We start from the raw sequence: 10,163 nt of genomic DNA, 5'->3' as shown, positions 1-10,163 counted from the left end.
TGTTTTGCCTGACAAAGGTCAATTCTACAAGTATGCCGGGCCCAACCAAGTTTGGGTTCCGAAGAAGGTTTAATCTATTTGTATTGCAGGGCATTAAATAGGTGGAACCGGCAGTGTGGATTCTTGACAGTGGATCGTCAAGACATATGACCGGAGATAGAGCCCTGCTATCAAATGTGGTTGAGAAAGCTGGCTCAGTGGTTACCTTTGGAGATAACAACAAAGTTTTAACTGAGGGATATGGTTGTTTGCAAGCTGGTAATGTTATCATTGAACTTGTAAATATTTTCTGTATTTTTGCTATATTTCTATAAGTTTTTATTTGTATTTTCTGTAATTGTAAATATTGTTTGAGGTAGTACAGTTGTTAGGAGTTAACAATTGTATGATATATGAATATGAATGTTGATATCTTTTTGATAGATAATTGGCATTTAATTCATTGATATATATGCAACATAATTATTGGTATCTAAAGTACTTGACAAGTATCGGTCAATGATATATTGTTAATATTTTGTTGCAGATATTTGTGAGATTTTAAGTTCTAGTGAATTTATATAAGTTGCTATATCTGAAAGATTCACTATAATTTGAAATCAGCAGCATAGTCATTCTTATTAATATTATTTTTCAACAAACAATGTTGTTGATTATAATATTATTAAGATAGATTATGGAGTTTTTGACATGAATGAGAATTACTTAGAGTTTACCCTAAGTGATCAATGCTTTAACAAAAACTCATTCATATTGAAAGACAAATCTCTCTTTCTCTTCTTAATACTGCTAGGTCATCAGTCTGTGTCTTATCAAATCATTTATATTTTTATGCATAAAAACAGACTTGTGCACTCGAACAGTTTTAGGAGATAATCAAACTTCTTTCTACATTAGTGATTTCTTATTTCATTTTAAAATCTTTTGAAATCACTATTGTACATCATTTCTCTCAAAAGATTAAATGTATGATTTTCATTCATTATAGATCTTAAGTATATTTTATCTCTATTGCCATATGTTTTGTGATACAGGTTCAGCCTTCAATGGCTTTCTTTCATTGACAGTCATAAGATTGAAAACCCACAACTTCTATCCCAGGCTGTAAAGACAAACACAGAAACAGAACCAACCAACACTCTCTTACCACTAAAATAAAGTATGAATGAGCGTGAGGGAGATAGTGCCTTAGTGCACCACATAAGGAAGGTTCTGAAGTCAACCCAGCAGCTCCGTCTCCTACAAAGATGAGTAGTATTTAAACATAGATAACTGCTAGCTCCCATACATCTTCTCAAAAAGATGTAATGGCTAAAAAGGCACAAAAACAGTTACTAGATTCATCCTCTCAACAGGGTGCGTCTATTGAAATTTTCCTGTCGACCAGGATATCCGATGTAGTGTCACCACCTGAAACATAAACAATTCTTGATGCACAAGGAAAAGTTACACACACAAAGGAGGAGTTGACGGAAACAAGAGTTTCGACCATTTTAAGGTCAGATTCAATTGTTCAAGGTTCTTTAATGGACCAATTGCCTTTACAGGTGTTAGGAGAGGATACTGATCCAATAGCCATATGTTAGTGGTTAGTGTCTACCTCCCCAGGCTTAAATCCCCTGGATGCATCTGCGGATAGTGAATCTGACATAGGTGCATATCGATATTTTGTTGACAATGATTCAGATATTACCTGATGAGTCACAAGGAAATGTCTTCACAGACATTAGAAGGGAACTTTGATCTTTATGCTAAATTCGTTGGATCATTGTTTACCTTCCCAGAATTCAAATCTGGAACCCTAAAAGGGAAACTAGCAACTTGTAGATTATGACTCAGATTCATCTGACGAGTTTAACAAGGATGGGGATTTGCGAACTTCCATTGCACCACCTGTGACCTCCTTAAGGATGGCTAAGGTGATTTTCCTTGCAGGTACAACTGAATTGTGGAGCTATGAGAAGAGTGATACACTTGTGAGAATGAGTGTAAACACGAGTGGAGAGAAGAGTGAAACACATGTGAGGTACACTAAACAGAATCACACACTCACAGTGAGGAAGAAAGAGAAACTACTTGTTATTTGTTTTCCAACCAAGTGGAATATGAGAACTCCTTCAGACAACGGCATACATTCCTTCTCTAAGGGGGAGATAAAAGCTTAAGTAATAGTTTGGAGGATCCATCAACTAAGGGGGAGAAATAGCGGGGATGAGGATAAAGATAAAGCATATGTACACTACACCACACCATTATTGTTTGTAACTACGGATCCTATTATACGGGAGAGGTGGTAAACACAAGGTGATTTCCTAGTAATCAGAAGAAGTGGCTTGGTTCATCACTATTCTTCATAAGGGAAGAAGTTGTTTTCCAAAAGGGGAGTACCATTGGTTTTTATCTGCGGATCCTATTGTACGGGAGATGTGGTAAACGAAGGTGATCTCCTTTAAGCAGTTAATTCTCATAGGGGGAGAAGCAAGAGAGATATGGGCTTCTCAACAGGAAATGTGGTTGTACAAATGAAGATGAAACTACTTGAAGATATGTTCAGTCCAGAGGAACATCTATTTGAAATCTGGAAAATGTTAAATATAATCCAGAACTTTTCTGCTATTTACTTTGCATTTCTGTTTACATCTTTTTCTTATTTGGTAGTTGAGTTATCCTCTAGGTATTTGTTGTTATTGTCTAACAAACAAATAGGGGGAGATTGAAAGGCATATGTCATAGCCTATTTGTTTATTCGAGGATTTAACTCAACTCAAATACGAATGTAACAAGTAAATAGTGGATCTACCGTCAAAGAGATCTCACAAAGTAACATCAGTCAAAGGATTCAGAAACAAGGTTCATCTACAGACTTGAGGAATTATTTCACTGGAAGAAGTTCAAGAAATTGATCAAGCCTCGGTGATATAAATCAAGATTGTGGATTTAATCAAGTGACAGAGATCTTGTCAGGGTATCAAATAGTTACAAGGATTTAATCTGAAGAATATCAAGTTATCAAAGTCAAGACATGAAGTTACATCACGGAAGTTAGTCACTCATGAACCAGACAGTACATCGAGTGTCAACATTGAAGTGGTGGAATTGATTCATAATTTTCAGTGATTTTCAGAAGATCTTCAGAAGAGTGGCTGCTGTTCAAGAGTAGTATCAATTCTCTATTAATTAAGTCATATAATATAATTAAGAAAATAAATTATATTTGCAAAGATTAATTTATTGATTAATTAAATTAATTGATTAATTAATTCCGAATTAATATTATGAATTTTCAGAAGTGTAATTGAATTAAAATCAGTTTTAATTCAATAAGACAATTAAACTTGAACTGGCATGACAATCCAGATTGTCATACCGATTGTCATGCCAGGTCATTTATAAATGTCTCACCGAAAGTTCTACTAGTTGTGAGATTGTCTTGCTTGTTCAGGAGATTGTCATACCGAAAGTTCTACTAGCTATGGAATTGTCTTGCTAGCTCAAGTGATTGTCTCACCGATTGTCATGCTAGTTCAAAAGATTGTATCACCGAAAGTCATGCCAATTCTCATATAATCATGCTAGTTCAATTGATTTTGTTGATTGAATTATTAAAAGACAAGCAGCAGAAGACATTCAAAACATTCAACAAACTCAAGAACACAGAAAGCAGCAGCCGCACAATATATTTCATCTCTCAACTGCAACTTCAAGAACATTAATTTCTAGAAATTAAAGTTAAATCCAAACCACTAGAAATCATTCTCTTGTTCTTGTGTAACTATCTAGCGGATCAAAATCCCTAGAACTTAATCTCAAATTACTTTTAGCATTTGATTTTTTTTATTGCAAAAATAGAAAAAGTTCATGTCGAGTTTATTCTAGATTTGTGATAATTTATTTGAGATTAATCCCTTGTAAACGATATCATTGTTGTAACACCTTTCAAGTTTAATAATAATTTTATTTAACTTGAATTTTTTTCACTTTTTTTATTCCGCATTAAATTCGATTAAACGGTATAGTTTGTATTCAACCCCCTCCTACAAACATATTGGGACCTAACAAAAGATAAAATAATTTTTAATAATTGTATTTCCCGACCACTTAAAGAGGCTTGCTTCCTTTACTTTATTTTATATGTCTTTTTTAATTTAAACCAATTTAACCGAAATATCTAAATCTTTGACAATCGACATCGACAATTTAAAAGTAATGTACGATTTCTAAATTATGAATGTCTCAATAATTTAAATTAAAATTGATTTTGTTCTGAAAACTCGACTTGTGAAATAAATTGATAAAATTAGATGAAATAAGATACAAGTGTAGAGTGTGAGTGTGCGTATATACAAGTGTAGATTATATAGAGAAATCTATACTTGAGAAGTACGGTTATCCAAATTGTAGAATTGCTAGTACACCATTTGATTCAAAAGTTTCCATAGTCAAGAATAGTTCAGGAGTTCCTATGTCTCAGTTAAGGTATTCTCAGATTATTGGTAGTTTGCAAAATATCTTGCTAATGTAACTAGACCAAATATTTCTTATTCTGTGTCTAAGTTAGCTACATACACAAGTTGTCCAAACGAGACTCATTGGGAGGCACCAGATAGAGTTCTTAGATATCTCAAGGGAACTATTTCCCTTGGCTTACATTACTGGAGATTTCTGGGGGTACTCGAGGGGTATGTTGAGTGCCATTTATGAAACTTTATAACGCTCCATTGAGCTTTGAATTGGTGTATTTGTACTCAAGTTGTTGGTATTTTAATGTGTTTTCCAGTATTTTTGCATTTCAGGCATTAATCCGGAATTCAGGTGAATTATCATTAATTTTATGTTAATATGGTGTTAGGATGGTGTCCAAGGAATAAAGCTCGTGAAGATCAACTCATTGCAGCAAGCAAAGAAGAAAATGGAATTTTTTCCAGAAGGCCAGCGCGCCCGCGCTGTCATAGCGCGCACCTGCGCCCGAAGTACAGAGACACAGCGCGCCCGCGCTGATCAAGCGCGAGGCCGCGCCGGGTCAGGAAATTTAAATCCTGATTCTATTGGAATTCTGATTGGAGGACTTCTACTATGTATGGGCTGCTATATATATCTAAATAAAGGTCATTTTTCATAAGGAGACGTACTAGAGCTCAAGGAGAAGGCGTAAGAAGGCCGTTTTAGCACAATTCAACAAAGGCGAAGAAGATATAGTTTATACTTGTGATTCTTTGTTCTAAGTTGTAACTTTGGATGCTAGTTTTCTTATTCGTGAACCTATACTCTTGTTTCGTACTTGGTTTATTATTTGTTTATAAATACTACATTTATTATACCATGCTTTCATTGGAACCCACGTTGATGATGAGTCCGATTATGGGCTAATCATTATCGTGGGGTTCTAGCAGATTTATTTATGGATTTCTTTGGTTGATTTGTTTCGATACTTTAGTGTGTGGTGATTGAATGATAACCTAATATTGGTTGTGCTTATTCGTCTTATGAGCGTCGTGAACTTATAAAATAGCGTGTTAATTCTTAATGAAGCGACAGTGAATTTAAGGATTTAGAACTTGCCATGCTAGCATAGGTTCATGTGTTATTGTTATGCATGGTTCATAGGTAATTTTAACCATCTTACTTGCCCTATATAATCACGATAGATAACTTGTGCATTAAACCTTTATGTTGTCAAATTCTATAGACATATAGGGTCTCAATATAATTGGTGTCTATTCAGCTTCCATCTCTTTTGTAGATGTCTGGTAGTATGGTATTCGTATAACGAAAGTTGGCGTTTATCAGTTTCGTGTTATCTCATTAGTGTCATCACCATTACATGCTATGGTTAAGAATGAAAAGGCTATTGAATGAAGTATTTAATGAAGTTAGAATTCCATGTTTGTGTCATATATTATTCAACTCTCTTTAATCTCTTAGTTAATATTCTCTAGTATAATTCTCAATAGTTAATCGTAGTATAATCAAAATCCAAATTGTTATTCGTCTTAGCGTTGAATAATAGCCATATCATTGTTGCATTAGTGCATAAATCACATAGTTAATGTAACCAGTCTCTATGAGAATGAACTAGAAATAATTCTATATTACTTGCGATTGCGTATACTTGCTTGAAAAATTAGCGCGTGTTTAGCGACTAACAAGTTTTTGGTGCCGCTGCCGGGGACTCGGTGTTAACTTTTAGTTTATGTGTTTGTCATCAGTGATCGTTAAAGTTCTTTGACTCGGACATTGTTACTTACCTACTTTTTCCTTGTCGTGTTTCAGGTACTCTAGCGAGTGTGTATGCATACACGTTCGCGGGCTCGTAAGAGAACTCTGGATCAAGCTGAGGAAGAAGCTGTAGTGATTTGAATGGAAGTTTTTGAGGATGAAGAGAAAGTAGTAGAAGAAGAGAAAGTCGATGAACTAGCTTTAGTAGTGATGGGAGATCAAGCAGAAATTCCTAAGGCTCTGATGGACTATTCTCAGCCTAAGATCAATGATATTCAGTCGAGCATCATCAGACCAGCCATCTTGGCTAAAACTTTTGAGATCAAGTCGAGCACGATTCAGATGATACAGATATCAGTTCAGTTTGGGGGTTCTCTTACAGAAGACCCCAACATGCACATCAGGGATTTCATCAAGATCTGTGACACTTTTAAGTTCAATGGGGTGACTGAAGATGTTATCAAGCTGCGACTCTTCCCATTCTCTCTGAGGGATAAAGCAAAGTGCTGGTTACATTCTCTACCACCAGGATCTATCACCAAATGGGAGGATCTTGCTCAAAATTTTCTCACTAAATTCTTTCCTATGGCGAAGAATGCTGCAATCAGAATTGCTCTTACTCAGTTTGCACAACAAACTGGAGAATCTCTGTATGAGGCTTGGAATCGATATAAGGAGATGTTAAGGAAGTGCCCACATCATGGCATGCCTGATTGGATGATTATAAACTGTTTCTACAATGGTTTGGGCGCTCAGTCTAGACCTATGCCCGATGTAGCATTTGGTGGAGACTTATGGGCCAAAAACTATAATAAAGCTTATGAGTTGATTGAGCTCATGGAAGCTAATGAATACCAGAATCCTACGCAAAGAATGTTGTAAGGCAAGGTCGCATAAATTCTGGAAGTGGATACAGCTACTCCTATAGCTACTCAACTTCAAGCTTTGACGATGAAAGTGGACTCTTTGGCTAATTATGGAGTTAATCAAATCACTATTATTTGTGAGTTTTGTGCGGGGACACATGAAACTGAGCAGTGTGCTATTTCTAGCGAATCAGTACAATTTGTGAGTAACTTTCAGAGATCACGACAACAAGCTCCAGCCACTTATCATCCAAATAACCTCAATCATCCTAACTTCAGCTGGAGTAACAATTATAATGCGGTGCAACAATCTCATCAGCCATACACAGCAAAGCAGTATAACCCTCTTGGTTTCAGCAATCGCAATATGCCCCTAGACAACAACTTCAACTTCAGTAGTTACCGCAAGCTAATGAAAAATCTGAATTGGAGGAGTTGAGACTCATATACAAGAGCCAAGCTTTGTCTATCAAGACCTTGGAGAATCAGATTGGACAAATTGCTAATACATTACTGAATCGTCAACTTGGCACGTTTCCGAGCGATACTGAAGTGCCAGGCAAGAAGGAAGCTAAGGAGCATGTTAAGGCAATTACATTGAGGTCTGGTAAGGTTGCAAATACTGAAAAAGTTAAGACTCCAGAATCTGAAGTTGAGGCTGAAGAAGAAGAAGTGCAGAAGGAAGTAGAAGTGGAACCAAGGAAGACTACTGTTGAGCACACTCCTCCTAAGGGTAATACAGAGGAGAAACAGATCTATCCTCCACCTCATTTTTCTAAGAGGCTGCAGAAGAAAAAGCTGGATAAGCAGTTTGAGAAGTTTCTAGAGGTTTTCAAGAAACTTCACATCAACATACCTTTCGTTGAAGCTCTTGAACAAATTCCTAGTTACAAGAAGTTCATGAAAGGTATTCTCTCTAGGAATGTGAAGCTTGATGACTTAGAGACCGTTGCTCTCATGGAGGAATGCAGTGTTGTGCTGCAACAAAAATTGCCTCCAAAGCTTAAAGATCCTGGAAACTTCACTATTCCTTGCACAATTGGAAAGATGTCATTTGAAAAGTGTCTATATGACTTGGGAGCTAGCATCAATCTGATGCCCTTGTCAATCTTCAAGAAGTTGGACTTTCCTGGTTTTGTAATTTTTAATTTTGAGGAGGATAAGAAGATTCCCATAATCTTGGGAAGACCTTTCTTGGCTACTGGCCGAACCTTGATAGATTTGCAGAAAGGTGAGCTCATCATGCGAGTGATGGATCAGGATGTAACTTTTAATGTGTTCAATGCCATGAAATTCCTTATGGAAAATGAGGAGTATTTTAAGGTGGAGATGGTCGATTCTGTGGTCAATTCTGAACTCGATCGATTGCTAAGGTCTGATGCCTTAGAATAGGCCTGGTTGGGGAATTCCGATAGTGAAGATGATGAAGGTGAAGAGCACTTACAATATTTGAATGCTTCTCCCTGGAAGCGAAAGATGGATATGCCTTTTGAATCTCTTGGATTGGAGGAGCTGAACAAAGCTCCTCAGCACCTCAAGCCATCTATTGAGGAAGCTCCTACTCTTAAGCTTAAGCTTTTACCTGAACATTTGATGTATGCGTTTTTAGGTGATGCATCTAGTTTGCCTGTTATTATTGCATCTGACCTTTCAGGTAGCGATGAGGAGAAGCTTTTGAGAATTCTTAGAGAATTCAAAATGGCAATTGGTTGGACTATAGCAGATATCAAGGAAATCGGCCCTTCGTATTGCATGCACAAAATTCTGCTAGAGCCAGGAAGCAAGCCTACTGTTGAGCAACAGAGAAGGCTAAATCCGATCATGAAAGAGATTGTGAAGAAGGAAATTCTCAAGTGGCTAGATGCAGGGATCATCTATCATATTTCTGACAGTTCATGGGTGAGCCCGGTTCAGTGTGTGCCAAAGAAAGGAGGTATCATTGTGGTATCAAATGAGAAGAATGAGCTTATTCCTACACGAGCAGTCATGGGGTGGAGAGTTTGCATGGATTATAGGAAGCTAAACAAGGATACAAGAAATGTTCACTTCCCTCTTCCTTTCATTGATCAGATGCCTGATAGATTGGCTGGGCATGATTACTATTATCTTCTGGATGGCTATTTGGAATATAATCAGATTTGTATCGCTCCAGAAGATCAATAAAAGACTACATTCACATGTCATTTTGGTACTTTTGCATTCCGGAGAGTTTTTTGGGCTATGTGGAGCTCCGGTCACATTTCAGAGATGCATGATGGCTATCTTCTATGATATAATTGGTCAGATATGGAGGTGTTCATGGATGATTTCTCTGTGTTTGGTGATTCATTTGATGAGTGCTTGCAGAATCTAGGCGACATTCTCAAGAGGTGTGTTGAGACCAATTTGGTTCTTAATTGGGAGAAATGTCACTTTATGGTGCGACAGGACATTATTCTTGGGTAAAAGGTCTCTAGTAAGGGTCTTGAGGTGGACAAATCCAAAGTGGGGGTTGTAGAAAATCTTCCCCCACCAATTTCTGTTAAGGGAGTTCACAATTTTCTTGGTCATACGGGCTTCTACAGGCGGTTCATCAAGAATTTCTCAAAAATTTCTAAACCTTTGTGCAATCTTCTGGAGAAGCATGTCCCGTTTAAGTTTAATGATGAGTGCGTGGCTGCTTTTGAGTTCTTAAAGAAGAGTTTAATCACGACACCTGTCGTAACTGCACCTGATTGGTGTGAACCGTTTGAGATGATGTGCGATGCAAGTGACTATGTAGTTGGAGCAGTTCTTGGGCATAGAAAGAACAACATATTTCATGTGGTCGACTATGCTAGTAAGACCCTAAATGGTGCTCAACTGAATTATACTACTATTGAGAAAGAACTTTTGGCTATCGTCTATGGTTTTGAGAAATTTCGATCTTATCTACTTGGGACGAAGGTGACCGTTTTCACTGATCACGCTGCAATTCGATATCTCGTCTCAAAGAAGGACTCGAAGCCTAGTTTGATCAGATGGGTTCTTTTGCTTTAAGAATTTGAGTTAGATCAAGGACAGGAAAGGTACCGAGAATCAAGTCGCTGATCATCTCTCTCT

At 37.0% G+C, this 10,163-nt stretch overlaps 1 non-coding gene across 1 annotated transcript; it reads right to left on the bottom strand.

The window, feature by feature from the left end:
• Window positions 1-6,816: 6,816 nt before the first annotated feature.
• Window positions 6,817-6,923, bottom strand: LOC141669996 (small nucleolar RNA R71). Its single transcript, XR_012554248.1, has one exon. It is a non-coding gene; the product is annotated as a small nucleolar RNA R71 (small nucleolar RNA).
• Window positions 6,924-10,163: the final 3,240 nt, after the last annotated feature.

The sequence above is a fragment of the Apium graveolens genome, chromosome 6 (genome assembly GCF_009905375.1).
Source record: "Apium graveolens cultivar Ventura chromosome 6, ASM990537v1, whole genome shotgun sequence".
In the NCBI taxonomy this organism is placed as follows: Eukaryota; Viridiplantae; Streptophyta; class Magnoliopsida; order Apiales; family Apiaceae; genus Apium; species Apium graveolens.
This window is presented reverse-complemented; position numbering and strand designations above follow the sequence as displayed.